This window comes from Pseudochaenichthys georgianus, chromosome 5 (assembly GCF_902827115.2).
Source record: "Pseudochaenichthys georgianus chromosome 5, fPseGeo1.2, whole genome shotgun sequence".
NCBI classification, from domain to species: Eukaryota; Metazoa; Chordata; class Actinopteri; order Perciformes; family Channichthyidae; genus Pseudochaenichthys; species Pseudochaenichthys georgianus.
Window position 1 is genome coordinate 137,278 of NC_047507.1, and position 21,301 is coordinate 158,578.

A 21,301-nucleotide genomic window follows, 5' to 3' on the forward strand; every position below is an offset into this window, starting at 1 on the left:
TAGTAGAAAAAGGGAAAATACTGTCACCCCTAAAGGGGGGTTCTGTAGTCGAGAGACTTTAAAGACTACGTTCCCACGGCGCCTGCCTTTTAAGAGACAGACACCACAGAGAGTATAACCGTTAAAGTTATATAATGCAACGTTAAAGAAAGAAGTTGTTTATTCTTTTATTTGAGTTTTGCATCTTTGTTTGGTTTTGTTAGACTGTTGTCAAGGTCTATTTTATATTCTAATGGAATTATGATTATCAGAGAATTGAATACTATGACGTTACATATATAACATAAATAATAACATTGTGTGTCTCATCACTAAATGATCAGTCATGTGACCACACAGGGGGTGACCAGTGATCATGGCTCTATTGCACTTTGATAGGGTCAGTTATCTCATGAATAAGCGTATCCATTGTAACTGGATGAAAGCCCTCTCTTCAGTCTGAGTAGTTGCACTCCGCTGTGGAGACATTGCTCTCGGTATGCTGTGCGCCTCTTTTGAAAAACATGATTAAAGACTCAGGACAACTCTTGACTAGTTTATTTCAAGAATTCCCATCACAATATGTAGAAAGCTTTTCATTTTATATTGGTTAAACACGAGTCTCACAACATCAACAGAAGCCAAACAAGTCATCACAACAAGTCAATGAACAGATAACGAGTTAGAGATGTCATTAAAGCGGCTTGATGGAAACATCTGATTCTGGATCACGTTTTCAAAGCATATCATTTGTACAAAGAAAAATTAGCTTGAACCAATAAAAGTTAAACTAACAAAAACGCTTCAGAAAAGTTTATTTGCACAATTGTAAAACATGATATTCAATGTAAATATAGAATAAAGGAATGTGCATTGTTACCCACACACCATTTCCGCCCCCTGTGGGACTGAAACAATCTGATTCTGATAAACGGAAATATGACAAAGATACACACATGTTTGTTATAATGAGACAGCAGGAGGTGCAGAGGTTACATGCAGTTTATTTTCCCTTTAAGAGATAAGAAATATGGAGTTAATGATCCTCTCTATCTCTACCTGCTCTGATCCACTGTCTCACACACACCTTCAGTGGTAATATCTTCACTTCCTCCACAGTGTTAATGTATGGGAACATTCTCTCAGTGAAAGTGTGTGTGAAGGTGTGTATGTGTGTGTTAGTGTCAGGATCAGAGAACGACAACTTTCCTCTGTTCCAGTCCAGATCCACTCTGACCCTCTGGAGCTCCTTCTTCAGGCGGAGAGGAGTTTCTGGACCTGATGGTGACCATGCTGAGTATTCACCTCCATATAAACTTATTCTCCATAATCCAGACCGTATGCGTCCCTTCCTCTGGACAGACTCTGCTAACACACCCAGTGACCAGAATGTACCGTCTGTAACCTGGACATCCCAGCTGTGAGTCCCTGAGTCAAAGCCCTCAGAGCCCAGGACAGACCATTCATAATCAAACCTCTCTGGATTATCAGGAAGTTCCTGTTCCTCTCCTCTTACTCTCACTCTGGTCAGATCTTCAGACAGGATGAGTGATAGACTAGCAGTGTTTGGGTCCAGGATGAGAGGAGAGTAGGACACCATGTCCTTCATCTTGCTCCAGATGTTGAAGCTGAGGTTGCCCAGGTGTTTGGCCTGGTCTATCAGAGCTCCTGAGGGCAGCTGTGGATCCTCCAGCAGGGGGCGCTGCAGCCTCTCCACTGCAGCCTTGTAGTTGAGCAGGAAGGAGACGTCTTCAGCTCTCAGCTCCTCCTCTGTGGCTCTGACTGTGTGTGAAAGAGCTGCTATCTCTCTGCTCACAGCCTCCATCTTCCTCCTCTTCTGCTCCTCTTCCTCCCTCAGTGCAGCCAGCCTGGCCTCCTCTTCCTCTTCTAGAAACTGGTGAAGCTTCTTGAACTGCTCCTTAATCTGTGTCTCTGTGCGTTGAGTCTGGACCTTCAGGTGTCTTGCTGTTTGATCAAACTCCACTTTAACTTCTTCAAAGAGCTTCAGTTTCTCCTGAAAGGGCTGCAGAGCTTCCTGGAGCTCCTCTCGGAGATCCTGAGCAGCTTCATCCATGGGTCTGAATCTGTGGTTGGTGTGTTTCTCTGAATCTCTGCAGACGAGACACACTGGCTGCTGATGGTCCAGACAGAAGAGTCTGAGTCTCTCAGAGTGCAGACTGCAGAGAGCCTCTGGAGGCCTCTGACCTCTCTCCAGTAAGAAGGTCTCACTCAGGTTTTTCAACACCAGGTTACAGGGAGGATGATCCATCAATGATCTTGTCTTACAAACTGGACACTCCTTTACTTCTTTCCCCGTCCACCAGGTCTGCAGACAGGCTTTACAGAAGCTGTGGCAGCAGGACAGAACAACAGGATCTCTAAAGACGTCCTGACAGACCGGACAGCAGAGATCTTCCTCTAACCTGGAAGCCATGTTGTCTCAGAGTGAAGCTGAAACACAGCAGACAGGAAGTTCAGTCAGTCACCGTCTGATCGTCTGACTCTCAGTCCGTCTGTCTCTCTGCAGTGAGGAAGAATAAAAAAAAAGTGTTTCCTGGTTAGTATCTCTGTTCACCTGCAACACACAGGTGAGTCTCCTTCCACAAACACCAACCACTCATCAGCCCTCTGTAAACTGGTTTAACCTGATTTCATCTCTGCAGTACGGGACAGTTTAACCCTAAAGTAGCTCATAGAGTATCATTCAGTTGTACAGTCTTAATGAAGCCTCTAAAGTGTAGCAGGACTTTCAGCTCCTCAAAAGAATTACCTTTGTTTTTTGTGACTTGGAACATTAGCCGCCTTTAGCTTAGCGGTGGTGACGTGAAGTCATGTGACCGTGCTGGAGTTCCTTATAGCCCAACTTTTACTTCACAAATCATAAGTGGTTTTAATATGTGGAGATAATTCTGATGAACAAAATGTGTAAGTATCTTAAACGTTTGTTTAACATGATTATTTTCTGCAATAATCCAACGGAAAAACCCAATTGGCTTTTAATTGAGGAAACCAGGGCGGATTTAAATTAAAATATAGTTTTCTTAAAATTCTAGTCCAAAATGTTTCTATAAAATCCTCTGCAGACGGCCTGTGTTGTTTTTAACCTTCTTGCCAGAATATATCCCTTAAAAGACGGTCTTATTTCAGTACATCAGAAACTATTCCTCACCATTTTATTAGTATTTGTTAGTTTCTATTGGTTAAATTGCACCACAGTAGAATTACACTGAACACAAATGCAACACTTTTGTTTTTGCTTCCATTTTTCATGAGATGAACTCAAAGATCTAAAACATTTTCTATAAACACAAAATAACCATTTCTCTCAAATATTGTTCACAAATCTGAAAAAAATCTGTGATAGTGAGCACTTCTCCTTTGCCGAGATAAACCATCCCACCTCACAGGTGTGGCATATCAAGATGCTGATTAGACAGCATGATTATTGCACAGGTGTGCTTTAGGCTGGCCATAATAAAAGGCCACTCTAAAATGTGCAGTTTAATCACACCGCTCAATGCCACAGATGTCGCAAGTTTTAAGGGAGCGTGCAATTGGCATGCTCACAGCAGGAATGTCCACCAGAGCTGTTGCCCGTGAATTGAATGTTCATTTCTCTACCATAAGCCGTCTCCAAAGGCGTTTCAGAGAATTTGGCAGTACATCCAACCGGCCTCACAACCGCAGACCACGTGTAACCACACCAGCCCAGGACCTCCACATCCAGCATGTTCACCTCCAAGATCATCTGAGACCAGCCACTCGGACAGCTGCTGCAACAATGGGTTTGCATAACCAAAGAATTTCTGCACAAACTGTCAGAAACCGTCTCAGGGAAGCTCATCTGCATGCTCGTCGTCCTCATCGGGGTCTCGACCTGACTCCAGTTCGTCGTCGTAACCGACTTGAGTGGGCAAATGCTCACATGGCGTCTGGCACGTTGGAGAGGTGTTCTCTTCACGGATGAATCCCGGTTGTCACTGTTCAGGGCAGATGGCAGACAGCGTGTGTGGCGTCGTGTGGGTGAGCGGTTTTCTGATGTCAATGTTGTGAATCGAGTGGCCCATGGTGGTGGTGGGGTTATGGTATGGGCAGGCGTATGTTATGGACGACGAACACAGGTGCATTTTATTGATGGCATTGTGAATGCACAGAGATACCGTGACGAGATCCTGAGGCCCATTGTTGTGCCATTCATCCACGACCATCACCTCATGTTGCAGCGTGATAATGCATGGCCCCATGTTGCAAGGATCTGTACACAATTCCTGGAGGCTGAAAACATCCCAGTTCTTGCATGGCCAGCATACTCACCGGACATGTTACCCATTGAGCATGTTTGGGATGCTCTGGATCGGCGTATACGACAGCGTGTTCCAGTTCCTGCCAATATCCTCTCAGACGCGCTTGCAGGCGTGCAGAGAGAAAATGGAAAAAGGATAAACTCCATGTCTCCCTAGAAATCCTTCGTGCTTGTCTTTCCGACTACCAGAGCACATTTTTCTGTTAATCTCTAAAAACAGCCAGAAACCTCAGGTTCTTTTTAATGTCCTCAACTCGATCATAAATCCCTGTGATGCTTCTTTGGTTGTGCCATCGACTACTCTCTGTGATCAAAGTATCTGCTCTTAGGCTAGCCCACACTAGTGCTACCCCAGATTCTGCTCCTTTTCTGTGCCCTGCTGTCCTCAACCACTTTGAGCCTGTATCCCTCACTTCTCTCTCGGATGTTGTCAAGCACCTGCGGCCGACAGACTGCACCTCAGACAGCATTCCCTCTCGCCTTCTCAGAGATGTTTTTGATTCAGTTGGAGCAAGTATTTTATTAGTCATAAACACCTCTCTTAGCTCAGGTTGCGTCCCAGCTGCCTTCAAACATGCTGTGGTCAAGCCACTGCTAAAAAAAGAAAAATCTCGACCCCTCCATTCTCGCAAATTTTAGGCCCATCGCCCAGCTACCTTTTTTCTATCCAAAGCCCTGGAGCGAGTAGTCTACGCCCATCTGCAGTCTTTTTTAATCTCACATGGAATCCATGAAAAGTTTCAGTCTGGCTTCAAACCAATGCACAGCACTGAAACAGCCCTTTTAAGAGTTTTTAACGATCTGCTCCTAGCCGCCGACTCAGGTAGCCCAGCTGTCCTGGTGCCATTAGACCCAACAGCTGCCTTCGACACTGTGGACCATAGCATCCTGTTGTCACGGCTTGAACAGTCCGCTGGCATCACAGGCTCTGCCCTTGCATGGTTCAGGTCCTACCTGACAGACCACAGTTTTTCAGTGCAGCTAGGTGCCTTCTCCTCTGCAAAGGCCCCTCTTACTTGTGGGGTTCCCCAAGGCTTTATCCTGGGCCCCATCCTCTTTTTATTGTATATACTGCCCCTAGGTTCAATCCTCAGAAAACGTAACATTCCCTTCCACTGCTACGCTGACGATGTTCAGATTTATCTGCCTCTCAAAGGAAATGACAAACACTCACTACAGCAGTTGATGGATTGCCTGACAGAAATGAAGTCCTGGCTGAGCAGAAATGTTCTTAACCTCAACGAGAGCAAGACTGAGGTCATCTTTTTTGGACCCCAACCTCCAGCCTCTTCTGTTGACATTCTGGGTCCTCTTAAAACAAACATCCTCCCCTCGGTCATGAATCTTGGAGTGACTTTTACTAACACTTTTAAATTCGACAAGCAGGTCAGCAGCGTAGTGAAATCCTGCTTTTTTAAATTAGGAGTATTGGCCAAAACCAAGTCTTTTGTATCTTTCAAAGACCTGGAGAGAGTTATCAATGCCTTTCTGACCTCGAGACTCGATTATTGCAACGCTCTATACGTGGGTATGGACCAGGCCTCAATTAAACGCCTGCAGCTAGTGCAGAACGCAGCGGCACGTCTCCTCACTGGCCACAAAAAGCGTGACCACATCACCCCAATTCTGGCCTCATTGCACTGGCTTCCAATTCGGTTCCGAATTGATTTTAAAATCCTTTTATTTGTTTTTAAAGCACTAAATGGGTTGGCTCCGGCCTATATAGCTGAACTCCTCCAGCGCTACACCCCAGCCAGAGCGTTAAGGTCTGCTGACCAGCTGCTACTGGTAGTGCCTAAAACCAGGCTAAAAACCAGAGGGCACCGAGCCTTCGCGGCGGCTGGCCCTAGGCTCTGGAACACTCTGCCCCTCCATGTGAGGTCGGCCCAGACCCTAGGGGTTTTTAAATCAAAACTAAAAACTCACTTCTTCACCCTGGCCTTCTAATCATAGCAGAGCACGAAGGAGATGTGTTGCACTGCGTGAGGCAAATGGTGGTCACACCAGATACTGACAGGTTTTCGGACCCCCCCAATAAAGCAAAACTGCACGTTTCAGAGTGGCCTTTTATTGTGGCCAGCCTAAGGCACACCTGTGCAATAATGATGCTGTCTAATCAGCATCTTGATATGCCACGCCTGTGAGGTGGGATGGATTATCTCGGCAAAGGAGAAGTGCTCACTATCACACATTCTTTCAGATTTGTGAACAATATTTGAGAGAAATGGTTATTTTGTGTTTATAGAAAATGTTTTAGATCTTTGAGTTCATCTCATGAAAAATGGGAGCAAAAACAAAAGTGTTGCATTTATATTTTTGTTCAGTGTAGTATAGAAGCACAAAACTCATTCCTCAGAACGGCCAATTCTGGAACCATATAGGCGTGTGTAAATCACATAACATTGGAAAACAACACATTTTACACTGCTGACAGTAAACCAGTTTTATATTGATTAAACCTGTTGGATAAGCTATTTTGTAACCATTGTTTTCCATGTATAGAGGGAACATGTTGCCAAAAACTCATCAGTGCAGACAAAGGGGTAAAGACACTCATGGGCTTTGAGAACATGGCACCTTTAAAGAAGCATGTGATGTCTCTTTTATATGTATATTGTTATTATGTATATTCTCTCTGTCCTCTCACATCTCACATCTCGGCAGGCTCGTCAGTCCCCTCCTGCTCCCTGGCTAAATGACGCACTACGTGCTAATAGAACCGTCCTTAGGGCAGCAGAGCGGAAACGGTGGAAATCCAAACACTGCGACGACCTCCTAACCCATCAGGCTCTCCTCTCCTCTTTCTCTGCTTCCATCTCTCAGGAAAAAAGCACTTTCTTTCAAGATAAGATCCAATCTTCCTATTCCAATCCTAAAAAACTATTTTCCATCTTCTCCACCCTCTTGGACCCTCCCAAAGCCCCTCCTCACTTCTGTCAAGCGACTTTGTTAACCACTTTGAAAAAAGGTTGATGATATTCGCTCTTCTTTTTCTGACTCACCTTTACTCACCGCTGGGTCACCAGACCCTCCTTTCACCCCCACATTGACCTCCTTTTCCCCTCTCTCTCCAAGTGAGGTTCTTACCCTCATTACCTCTGCCCGCCCCACCACCTGTCCTCTGGACCCTATCCCTTCAAACCTCCTTCAGACTATCGCTCCTGATATTCTACCGTTTCTCACCCATTTCATCAACACTTCTCTAACTTCTGGTCACTTTCCAAACAGCCTCAAGGAGGCAAGAGTAAACCCTCTCCTAAAGAAACCCACTCTCAACCCGTCTGATGTTATAAACTACAGGCCTGTCTCTCTCCTCCCGTTCCTGTCTAAAACACTTGAACGCGCTGTCTTTAAACAACTCTCCTGTTATCTCCATCAGAACAACCTTCTGGATCCGCACCAGTCTGGTTTCAAGGCAGGGCACTCCACAGAAACTGCGCTCCTTGCTGTCACTGAGGAACTGCACACTGCTAAAGCAGCCTCCCTCTCCTCTGTCCTCATCCTGTTGGACCTGTCTGCTGCATTCGACACGGTGAACCATCAGATCCTCCTTCACTCTCCAAGAACTTGGAGTTTCAGGCTCTGCCCTTTCCCTCCTCACCTCATACCTCAAAGACCGTACCTACAGGGTTACTTGGAGAGGGTCCGAGTCCGACCCTTGTCAATTAACTACAGGGGTCCCTCAGGGCTCTGTTCTTGGTCCCCTCCTCTTCTCCCTGTACACAAACTCGCTCGGATCTGTCATTATCCCGCATGGTTTTTCATACCACTGCTACGCTGACGACACCCAATTAATTCTGTCCTTCCCCCGCTCAGAGACCCAGGTCGTCGCACGCATCTCTGCTTGTTTAGCTGACATCTCTCAGTGGATGTCCGCTCATCACCTCAAGCTCAACCTTGACAAAACTGAACTGCTTTTCCTTCTGGGAAAAGATTGTCCCTCTCTTGACCTGACGATCAACATCGGCCCCTCTGTTGTTTCCCCGACCCAGACTGCAAGGAATCTGGGTGTGATCCTAGATAACAACCTGTCCTTCACTGCAAACATCGCTGCTACAACCCGCTGCTGCAGATACACGCTCTACAACATCAGGAGGATGCGTCCCCAGCTGACCCAGAAAGCGACGCAGGTTCTGGTCCAGGCTCTCGTCACCTCACGCCTAGACTACTGCAACTCCCTCCTGGCTGGTCTACCTGCATGTGCCATCCGACCTCTGCAGCTCATCCAGAATGCAGCGGCTCGTCTGGTCTTCAACCTTCCTAAATGTTCCCACACCACGCTCCTCCGCTCCCTCCACTGGCTTCCGGTAACTGCTAGAATCCACTTCAAGACACTGGTACTTGCGTACCATGCTGCGAATGGATCTGGCCCTTCCTACATCCAGGACATGGTTAAACTGTATACCCCAGCACGTGCTCTACGCTCTGCATCAGCCAAACGACTCGCTGCACCATCGCTGCGAGGGGGACCCAAGTTCCCATCAGCAGAAACACGTGGGTTTGCTATCCTGGCTCCAAGATGGTGGAATGAGCTCCCCATTGACATCAGGATGGCAGAAAGCTTACACATCTTCCAGACTGAAAACTCATCTCTTTCGACTCCACCTCGAGCGATAGAATTACTAACAAAGAACTGCTAACAGAGCACTTATATACTAATAAAGGACTGGCTTATCTAAAGCCAGTTGAGTAGCACTTGAAATACTTGGCTCTATGAAACCTGATGTACTTTATGATTCTGTTTTCTTCAAGGTTGTGTCTTCCTGGTCGAATGTACTTATTGTAAGTCGCTTTGGATAAAAGCGTCAGCTAAATGTAATGTAGGTCAAATCAGGGCTGTGATTGGTTTAAAGTGAAACCTGATTTAGGTGAAATTGAATGTACTCAGGTACTGTACTTAAATTACAATTCTGAGGTACTACTCCATTACAGTTCAGAGGTAAATGGTGTACTTTTATTCCACTACATGTATTTAATACCTTTAGTTACTTTGCAGATCTGGATGAATGATGTGAAATCTAACCAAGTGTTGAATCAGACTTTAGTTCCACCTGGAGTAAATCCACCAGCTACCCTGCAGTATATATACAAAGTACTTCAAACTAGCTGCACCTTTACCAGCTTTGAGAACACTTTCATGATCAATCATTATAAAACATATCATATATATTATTCTGAAATGGACCAATCTGCACAATGACTACTTTTACTGTCGCTACTTTAATACTTTTACTTGAGGAACATTTTGATTGCAGGATTGTTCCTACATTCTGGTACTTCTACTTTAACTCAAGTACAAGACCTGGGTACTTCTACTTTTACTCAAGTACAAGATATATACTTATACCACCTCCGTTTATAGCCTATGAAAAAAACTAATAGAAAACGAAGGCTAAAGCTAACGTTAGCAGATAGTGATGCTAGTTTGCTAGTTACATTTGCTCAACGATATATTGCGACAGAAAAACTTTTCAGTGCACATCACCCTCTGCCGCTCCGACAGGGAGCTCTGCTCTGAACACCTGAACGGCCCGTTCACAGACTTCTGGCGTCTTTTTTGTCAACAAACCGAGGCGCAGCGGCCATGCTTCTTGTTTTCTCACATGCTCTGGCAGCTAGCGCGTGGCCGCATGCACGAGAGAGAGGGGAGGGACTTAGAACGTGCTTGAGAGGAGCGGGACTGCAGGCACAGCTGCAGTGCAGGGAGTGGAAGCAGAGCGCTAAACACACACGGCTCTTATTAAAACGGCGCTTTTTCACAGGAGTACTTTTCCCCGTCATTCTTAAAGTACCGATACTAATGAAACGGAGGAATCGTACCGTTTTTAACGGCAGGGTATCGCGGTACCTTTCAAGTATCGGTACACCGTGCAACACTAGTGCGCGATGGCGTATGGCCAAACAGTACCACAAACTTCCCGATTAAAGCCGCCAACTCATCTCTCTGTGCTGCAGGTAAGTGACTCAACAAGAGGTCCAACTGGCGTAACGACTCCGAATTCCTCAGCCTACCAGGTTCATCTGGCGCCTTAACATTACACTCCTCAGCCAACCCTGGACCGGAAAGCACAGAAACAATCATTATAGGGCCAACACTCAACTTTTTAGCCATGAAGCTATCCCCAACGGTATCACACGCATAGTATGGCTTAAGGAGGTTGACATGACACAGTTGAGACAACTTTGTCCGATTTGGAGTAGCAATAAAGTAGTTTTGATCTGACACTTTACTTTCAACAGTGTACGAGCCGGAAAACTTAGCTTTGAATGGTGAGACCTGCAGTGGCATTACAGCCAACACCTGATCCCCTGGGCTGAATTCACGGTACTCTGCTTTTACGGTCATAGAATCTCTTCATATTAGCCTGAGCACCAGCTACATTTTTCCTTACCATTTCCACCGCTACATACAGGCGATGACGAAAGCCCTGTACATAGTCCACTAAATTCTTAGGTGGCTCACCCTCAACCAAGCCATCCTGGAGAACAGCTAACAGACCACGCACCGTATGCCCAAAGACCAAATCATTAGGGCTAAACCCTGTACTTTCCTGAACGACTTCCCTGGACACCAACATGAGCCATGGAAGTCCCTCCTCCCAGTCCTTCCGCATCTCTATACAATAAGCAGGCAGCATGGACTTCAATGTTTGATGAAACCGCTCTAGCGCCCCCTGGCTTCGGGAATGGTAGGCCGACGCACGGTTATGCCTGACCCCCAGCTGCTGTAGGATCTGTTTGAACATATGGGAAGTAAAGTTGGTACCCTGGTCGCTTTGAACCAAATGTGGAGATGAACTGGGTTAGAGCCCTAACTACTGGCTTCACTGAAATGGAGCGCAAGGGAAACGCTGCAGGATACCTTGCAGTCTGTCCCATTATAGTAAGCATGTACGCTCAACCGGACTTAGATGGAGACAACGGCCCCACACAATATATGATCAAATGCTCAAAAGGTTGACCAAGGGCTGGAATGGGACTGAGGGGCGCAGGCTTCACCAGCTGACTTGGTTTACCAGTGAACTGGCATATGTGGCATGCTTTAATATAACTTGCAGCATTGCGCTTTAACAGAGGCCAGAAAAAAAAAATAGCGTAGGACACGGTCATAGGTCGTTTTTATCCCCAAATGTCCACCACTATCATGCGCAGTTTGCAATACCACATCACGAAAGCTACTCAGCACCACCATCTGAAAAATTGCCTCCCCCATAGCATCACCAACACAGGGCACCCATGTATGCACCAGCAAGTCCCCCTGAACAAAGTAACCCTGGGCTATGTCTCTGACCTTCTCTGCCGGCAACAACTCAGTCCACAGAGCAGAAGGAGATTAATCGTCCTTCTGACTCCTCATCCAGTCCTCCTTAGACACCGACGAAGGGAGATCAGGCAGTGAGACCTCATGTACAACATTACTTTTGCTACAATCCAAAACAGGTGGGTCAGCAGACATTTTATGGCTCTGTGCACGTGTCGCAGCATAAACTGGAAACGGCAAAGCGCTCTCATCTGGCTCCCCAGATACCACCGGCCTGGAAACCACCACAGGCGGTGGCACACCAGCCCACACAGCACTACCAGCGAGATCGTTGCCAAAAATCATATGTATCCCATCAAGTGGCAACACAGGACGCACGCCAATAGACAGAATTCCCCGCACCAGCTCACAATCCAGCACTTATTGTATGCCGTGGCACAGGGATCAAGCCCATCTCCATGCCCCTCATCAGCACAAAATCCCCCGTTTGTCTGACAAAAAAAGGCAACACTGACTCAACAATAAATCAGTATCTAGCAACACCTTAATCGGAACATACTTGTCACTACCGACTACTGATACAACAGCTTCCGTGATGAACGGCTCAAAACCAGAACCCACATCCGGGTCGGCATAAACCGGCTTCTTATCAGGCACCATGCCCGAGCCTACACCTAACGGTTTCTTATCCAACACGGCAGAACAACACATGGCTGGAGCATGTGATGAAAAACGAGGCTTCCCCTTAGGTTCCCGCAATGGACACTGTTCCTTCCAATGACCCCCTCCTCTGCAATAATGACATAGGCCCACTTTGGCCCCCTCGGGCATAGCCAACATCTTCTCCACGTTTCCAATTACCCCTAGAACACTTCTCAGTAAAACTGCCCTTATGTGTCAACACAAAATCGTCCGCTAATTCAGCAGCTCTAACACCGTCCACAGGAAGAGAAGGGATTAGACGCCGCGGCAGACAGGGAGAATGAAAACACATGGATACAAATCTAAGAAAACGAAAAGAAAAAAGGTGGGGCCGAGAAGGCAAGAGAAAAAAAGGTTAAGTCACTCGCAGGTGACGCATATAAATGTCGCAAATTGACAGACCTTTTTGGCAGCAGCGCTGCTACAAGCACTATCAGCAGCAGCTTAGAACAAGTGCAACATGATGAAGAGAATGATGAGGGCGCCAGTTCAGATATACAGCCAGCCTCCTGCGTTCATGATGAGGGACAGAGTTGAGCTGCTGGAAGAACCAGCTCAACTGGCACACGTGCAGGACAAGAGCAAGAGGTGGGTGAGAATTATCCCTTGAACTCAGTGGCGTTTTCTCCTGGAGGCCAAGGGACGCCAGGCTTCCCCTGTTTTTTTTGCATTGTAGTTATAATATTAATAAATAAATAAAAACACTTCGTTTAGTTTCGGTAATTATTCTGCCGGCCCGTCTCTCCCCCATTCTCTGAGTATTTTACAAAGAGTGAAACAGCGCCCCTCTAGATGTTATGGTGAAACATAGATTGCACTCTGTTGCGAGAGGAGGCTCGCCGAAATTGGCTTCCCTTGGTGATTTTTTTTTTTAGGAATTGACCAATCAGATGAGGCTCACGTCATGCCTCACAATCCAATCAAATCGCATCAACTTCAGTTCATACTGTAACTGTCATCACCGCCCTTAAAAAGTAGCAAGCAACTGAAGCAAGTGCAATTATGAAGGGTGGAGATTTGGAGTAATTCATTAAAAATAATTTTACTAAACTTCCGCTACAGCAGCAACTAAAAATGAAATCTGATGACAGGCCAATGCCCAAACTGGAGCTGTGTACAGAGAGGGAAAAAGGAGCGAATCGGACGTAAAACCTTAAATAATAAACAGCGGATTTCTAACATTTGACATTTCATGTGGCCAGACTGGGTCAGTTTCCACGGCTGAATTTTAGTCCCAGTCCGCCCCTGGCTCTCAGTCTAGCTTTGCTGAGGATTAAGCTCTGTACTGTAGGTGCAGGACACAGATGTTACATCCACTGTTTTTTTATTTAACACCTACAGTCGGAGAGCACAATCCACCAGGTGGAAGGCACGCAGAACACGCCTGAGGGAGCATCACAAGAAATGCTTATCCGGGCACATGGAACACTTAAAACAGGTAAGGATGATGGGTCTGATTTTCAAATGCGATTCAATATTATCACAAGTGGGCTTCTTACATCATATTTTTGAGTTTTCAATAAAGAAAATGTGTTTAGGAGTGTAGTGTTAATGCTCTTAGGCTCTTTGTAAACCTCATGTTCTGGAGAAATGGTGATAAATGCTTCCATCTGTGATGTTTAGCCTACAGGAAGTCCAAACCAAGAGGGGGAGACATCCTCAACACCAGAACTACCATGTGAGCTACCTGCAGCTTCCAAGAGATTAGTAAGTGTTAATCAAGTATTAAAACATAATACAATATGTCAGTATTTAATTGGAAAAAAAAGAGAAAAAAAATAATAATTCATTGAGAAACGTTCAACTCGTCATAAAGCTGTCTCACTTCTGATGTCTGCATGTGACCTACATAATTAAATGAGACAACTTACAAAATATGAGCTATTTACATATATTGACAATTGGTTTCTTCACACACATATTCCTGTCATTCATTCGCATTGGATTTAGCCGACGCTTTTATCCAAAGCGACTTACAATAAGTGCGTTCGACCAACAAAAATACAAACTTGAAGAAAACAGAATCATAAAGTACATCAGGTTTCATAGAGCAAAACATTTCAGGTGCTACTCAACTGGCTTTAGATAAGCCAGTCCTTTATTAGTATACAAGTGCTTTGTTAATAGTTCTATCGCTCGAAGTGGAGTCGAAAGAGATGAGTTTTCAGTCTGCGCCGGAAGGTGTGTAAACTGTCTGCTGTTAGCTACAATAGTCCAACTTTTAAAGGAAACCCCCCCCCATTTAAAAACAGTTCTTGTTGAGAAAAATAAGCATATCTGCCTTCTCGGGCAAGAAATGTTTGAACATTTCAAAGTAAAATGCTTCAATCTGGTGCACTTTAAGCAGAATTACTAGAGACTAGATCTAGGGGGTACAACTCTAAACACCCATATGAAAAAGATTGGTTTACATTTGAATAATCAAATAAGTATGTGAACATAACCAGTAACCTACCATAGCCAATAACAAATACATGGAACGTATTTTATTTGTGTTGTTCATTCATATCTTACTATTTTATTTATGCATTTTTTGTATCTCTCCAGTTTAAAACGATATGTCTGGTTTACTGTCCTATAGTATACATTGGAATGATTTCAAACCTGTTTATCCCAATAATTAAAAAGGAGTGCCTTGGAAATATGCGTTTACATAAATTGTGATCAAAACGTTTGAGACCCACTGAGATAACTTAGACTAAACTATCTCAACACTCAGAGTCCTTTACCTCACTGAGCTGTAGTTATCAGCCTCTCAGTCTGACTGGAGAGGACTCTCCCTTTGGCTGTGAGCTGCGGGTGCCAGATAAGCCAACATCCCCCATTTTCATCACTTACAGCGGCCATCGTACAGGGCAAATGAAAAAAAAAAAAGTGTAACCGGGATGAAAAGGGTGTTACATTTACTTAATTATGAATATTGTTACATCAAGGCCGAAAATTAGGATGAGCACCAACGGTCAACTTTTTTTTTTTCCTCCCAGAGCTGCCAGCGCAGCGCCTCCCCAGATCTGGCGCCCTAGGCGAACATCTATAACGCCAGTGCGACGGTCCCGGATGGGCTGGCCCTGGTTATGCTGTAGGAAGTGTAGGTACAACGCTACATTTCCCGCCCTGCCGCAGCCATACAGTAGGCTACGGAGAGCGGCGAGAAACATTTCCTCAGGCATCGAAAAGCAGAACCGAAATGCACATGTCTAAATGATACCATTGGAATCGAAATGTTGGAACCGGAACCGGTTCTCGGTACCCAACCCTAGTCAAGAGTGGGACCATTTTTTCCCGGAAGGAAAAGCAGTTCAGTTTTGTCAAGGTTGAGCTTGAGGTGGTGAGCAGACATCCACCGAGAGATGTCTGCTAGACAAGCAGAGATGCGTGCGACGACCTGGGTCTCTGAGCGGGGAAAGGACAGAATTAATTGGGTGTCGTCAGCGTAGCAGTGGTATGAAAAACCAAGCGGGCTAATGACTGACCCGAGCGAGTTTGTGTACAGGGAGAAGAGGAGGGGACCGAGAACAGAGCCCTGAGGGACCCCTGTAGTTAATTGACAAGGGTCGGACACCGACCGTTACCCTGTTACCCTGTTGGTACGGTCTTTGAGGTATGAGGTGAGGAGGGAAAGTGCAGAGCCTGAAACTCCAAGTTCTTGGAGAGAGTGAAGGAGGATCTGATGATTCACCGTGTTGAATGCAGCAGACAGGTCCAACAGGATGATGACAGAGGAGAGGGAGGCTGCTTTAGCAGTGTGCAGTTCCTCAGTGACAGCAATGAGAGCAGTTTCTGTGGAGTGCCCTGCCTTGAAACCAGACTGGTGCGGATCCAGAAGGTTGTTCTGATGGAGATAACAGGAGAGTTGTTTAAAGACAGCGCGTTCAAGTGTTTTAGACAGGAACGGGAGGAGAGAGACAGGCCTGTAGTTTATAACATCAGACGGGTCGAGAGTGGGTTTCTTTAGGAGAGGGTTTACTCTCGCCTCCTTGAGACTGTTTGGAAAGTGACCAGAAGTTAGAGAAGTGTTGATGAAATGGGTGAGAAAAGGTAGAATATCAGGAGCGATAGTCTGAAGGAGGTTTGAAGGCATAGGGTCCAGAGGACAGGTGGTAGGACGGGCAGAGGTAATGAGGGTACGAACCTCACTTGGAGAGAGAGACTCACTGTCTGTCTTGGTGCATTTATCTAGTTCTTTTATCTTACTATCAATCTCCTTAATGCCAACACACCAGTTGATAGCTAAAAGTGAAAGTTATACTCTTAGTAGAGTTAACTCTACACAAAACATATATTCAGTATATCAGACCAATCAAGACGACAAGACACAGCTGGGGAGGGAGAACACAAAAGAGACCAGGTGAACAGAATCAGATCATCAGACAGGAGGGAAAACACAGACAGGAAACTAATACAGACATGACAGACAGGGTGAACACCTTTCAAAGTAAAACAGGAAACCGACAGACTGTGACAATTCAAAATGAAAATAAACGGATCGTAACATTAACCCGATTTGTTGTAACTGTTACACTGCGTGTTTTAAAAAACGTGTTGTTTCTCCAGCTCTTCTGAGCCTCAGAGTTCCTATGTACCGCCCTACACCAGTTGGTGAGTAGGCTTGTTTAATGCAATGTTGTATTAATGCATTTGGCGAGGCACAAGTTTGTGCTGTATGGCCAAATTTCAAATAATGGTTCTAAATCATTGCTGATTTTATCCTCCTATAGGCATAGAGGGAAACAGGTAGCTACCCGTTTCGATCTGTTGTTTTCAGTTTTAATCTTGAATTGTCACCCTGGTTTTTTTGTGTCCCAAAGTTAAAAAGTAACTTTGTTTTTATCATTTAAAATACATGCGAGAGAGGCATGTCGGATGTTAGGGGACAAATATTTAAAATAAAATTCAACAGCCGTTTGAAATAAAAGCTTTGTGAAAACAAACTCAATTTGTATCTCCTTTTTTGTACAGGAGGTATAGCTGTAACATTCTTTAACATCGTTTCTGGTCATTAGGATCATCAGAGAACGTAACAAGTCATAAAGCAGGTCTGGTGGGTATTTAATTTGTTTATCGTTTTATTTGCAACGTTTGAAATCATAAACAGTGCAAACAAATTGAAATAAATATAAAAGTCGAATGATCCTCCTCAACCTTTGGCTATTGAAATCTAAACAGTGGAAGGTAGTGTATTGTTTTAATTGATTGTATGGTATAGAGGTCAACATTGTGCCGAGAGAACATCTTTAATGTTGAAAAGGCAAGCAAGTATTGCTTTTTTTGTTGAACGAACATAACCTGAAATCCCTCCCCCCATGGGGACCAGTTTCAGGTTTCTTTTCTTTTTTTGAGGGTTTGGAAAATGTCAAGTGATTTTTTTTTGTGTGTGTGTGTGTGTGTGTGTGTGTGTGTGTGTGTGTGTGTGTGTGGTTGGGAGGGTTACTTTGTAAATGTAATCAGTTACTGATTACATGGCTCTGAAAGTAATCCGAATACAGTTAGTTACGTGTCTTAAAAAAGTAACGTAATCAGATTACTTTTAGAGTACTTTTGGATTACTTTCTTTTTCCATCACGGATGGGAATGTTTTGGTGAACAGGAGACACAAAAAGCAAACGGAAACTGAACGTGTTTTACTGTTTACTGTACACACCTGAAACATCACATCTGAAACGATGCAACAACATAATACACGTTTTGGAGATGCAGCTTGGGATGTGAGGAGTGAGGACACGGCTTAGAACGGGCGTGTCGCCTTCTGTCCTGCCAGTGTTGGCAGGTCATGCATTAAAATGTCGAACTCGGACTTCATGTTAAGGACATTTCGGCCAGGGGTGTAGCGCTAGATTTGTTTAAGCACCGGATTGGCGAAACAGGACAGCAGAGTGTGTGCACCAATCTGCCTTGATCTATGTATTCATATCCGTGACACTCACAGTATCTGCTGCCCACAGCTGTTTTAGAAGGAAAACCTCCTTCACTTCATGACCTCTCTGCAGCGCCAGGAGGCAGCGGGAGGGTTAACTCAGCCTCTGAGAAGACGAGCGTGCCGCGCAGTACCTTTCACGCACCGCCTTCGCTGTGTTTACCTTCAGAAATAATCATTAGTAAGGCTAAAGAGCGACCGCAGGCTGATGTGTTTTAACCACACACACGCGATTTGTTCCTCCATGTTTCGTTGTTATTGTTTCAGAGCGAGCAGACCCGCGATTTTTTTTCAAACGCTTTTTTGGTCCATCTGCGGCGGTAATAGGTTTTGTGTACCTTTTAGTAATTGCAATAGAAATTGCATGGTTCATTTGACGGAAGACAGCAGGAAATGTTTGGTGTGTGTGTGTGTGTGTGTGTGTGTGTGTGTGTGTGTGTGTGTGTGTGTGTGTGTGTGTGTGTGTGTGTAAATCCGTTAAGTCACTGTACTCGGGAAGTAAACAATGGAAAAAGAGAAATGTCCAACGAGGCGTTCTGGGGCAGCACAGACCCCAGTGTTTCTGTGTTAGAGTTTTACTCGCTACAGGGTGCACTTTGAGAGTTTGTGACTGTGACGGGGTTCAATTCGTCCATTCGATACATGGCTTAGTCGGCTGTTTAAGCTCCAAACACACTTTATTTATATCAGCAACAAACAAAAAAATAGCGAACCAGCGCAAGTTAGACAACAAAATAAAATCCACAAACAGGCCGTCCCTCACTCATTCAGAGTAAACGTGTTCTGGCTGTTGCCTTCTCTGCAACAAACCCCCGAACACGTCCCAGCTGTTGCCTTCACTGCAACATGCTTCAGAGTGACACAGTCCAAAACAACCCACCCACAAGGAACCAACACCGTCCCTTTTGAACCCATGGCCCCTCCCACAGGCTCACGGTCAACAGGTGACACAATCAACTCAAAACCACATTTAAACATAAAAATCAGACCCAAACATAAACAGGTTATCTACCTCTTCACACAATCATTCCCCATAATTAACAACAACAATAATTATAAATAAGAAATTGCATGGTTCATTTGACGGAAGACAGCAGGAAATGTTTGGTGTGTGTGTGTGTGTGTGTGTGTGTGTGTGTGTGTGTGTGTGTGTGTGTGTGTGTGTGTGTGTGTGTGTGTGTGTGTGTGTGTGTGTGTGTGTGTGTGTGTGTGTGTGTGTGTGTGTGTGTGTGTGTGTGTGTGTGTGTGTGTGTGTGTGTGTGTGTGTGTGTGGCGGAGTCAGTCACTCTGTATCCCGCTCCGTCACAGTGACTCTGCAGACCGTCTACATGCAGAAAAAGCTACATAACACAGAAGGGGGAGAGAATGTCTTGTGTGCTAAAGATGTACAAAATGTTCATATAATTGAATTATATCGTAATAATTAACGGCTCTTTTTTTGTTTGTTCATTTTAGTTCATTTTCAATGTCTGACATCAACGTTGATTGAAATCTTCAGCGTGACAATATCTCCATGTTGATTCAAAGACTTTTTGCTCTCTGATAATAACATTGTTTCAATGTATAATGCAACGCATACTATAGTTGAATCAATGTTGTTGCAATGCTGCATTCTTTCAATGTTGATCATATCGTAATTGAATCGAAGTTCATTGTTGGGATTGATTGAAAATTCAATGCTGATCATAGCGAGCACTTTCAATGTTATTTTCAATGTCTGACATCAATGTTGATTGCGATCTTCAGCGTGACCATATCTCAATGTTGATTCAATTACTTTTTGCTATCTGGGTACCCTGCAGTCTACAAAGTACTTCAGACTAGCTGCACCTTCACCAGCTACCCTGCAGTCTACAAAGTACTTCAGACTAGCTGCACCTTCACCAGCTACCCTGCAGTCTACAAAGTACTTCAGACTAGCTGCACCTTCACCAGCTACCCTGCAGTCTACAAAGTACTTCAGACTAGCTGCACCTTCACCAGCTACCCTGCAGTCTACAAAGTACTTCAGACTAGCTGCACCTCCACCAGCTACCCTGCAGTCTACAAAGTACTTCAGACTAGCTGCACCTTCACCAGCTTTGAGAACACTTTCATGATCAATCATTATAAAACATATCATATATATTATTCTGAAATGGACCAATCTGCACAACGACTACTTTCACTGTCTTTCACTATATTTAGATGAGAATACTTTCTACTTTCACTTGAGGAACATTTTGAATGAGGACTTTCACTGTAACAGAGTATTCCTACACTCTGGTACTTCTAGTTTTACTCAAGTACAAGATCTGAGTACTTCTACTTTTACTCAAGTACAACATCTGAGTACTTCTACTTTTACTCAAGTACAAGATCTGAGTACTTATCCCACCTCAGTATTTAATGCATTGTTATAAATATTATATAAAGTTAAATGTTTACCTTGTTTTGGTTGAATTTAGCTGTGTCTTTTTCGGTGTACACACGTGACTTCATTTCCAATGTACTACACAGGCACGTGCTCACAATGCACAATTACTGTCATTATTTTAAAAGAAGGTTTCACCTTTAACTTTAAATAAATAATGCTCACAATTCAGACCAGTAGACACGAAGCAAACAGAGGAACGTTTCTTTGACTTTCAAAATAAAACGCTTCTCGTATTTCCTGTTTCCTCTCCTCGTGTTTTAAGTTTAGTTTTAAAGTTCTTTGTCCCCGGATGAAGCGTTGAACACTCACCTGAGAGTCCGAGGCTGCTGCTTGTTCTCCGGGGGTCTTGCTGTCCTCCTCCACTCCGCGTTCAATGCTCCGGCTGTGTGTGTGAAATAAACCCTGTGCTCCTCCTCCTTAAATATCGTGGAACCTCTGTGTTCACGTGACCAAATCTCGTTCTGTGTGCTGCGTCAGGAACACTGTTTTTTCTTATTGTTTTATTTTATTGTTGTTTATTTATTTTAATGTTGTTGATGTATCACGTCGACTCGTCACATTCTTTTTTTGCATAACTGAGTTTTTATTTATTTCTCAAACTCTTATTTCATCTTGATTCTGAAGAATTTGTTTGTTATGGTGATGCCATTAAAGCTCCTTTGAATCTGTGTATTATTTTTGTTAATTAATACAAAAGTGATTTACACTGGGATGCCACAACTTTAT

General features: G+C 44.5%; 1 pseudogene; it reads right to left on the minus strand.

Annotated features, from left to right (window-relative positions):
• Positions 1 to 1,034: 1,034 nt before the first annotated feature.
• On the minus strand, positions 1,035 to 20,964 carry LOC117446105 (nuclear factor 7, brain-like; annotated as a pseudogene).
• Positions 20,965 to 21,301: the final 337 nt, after the last annotated feature.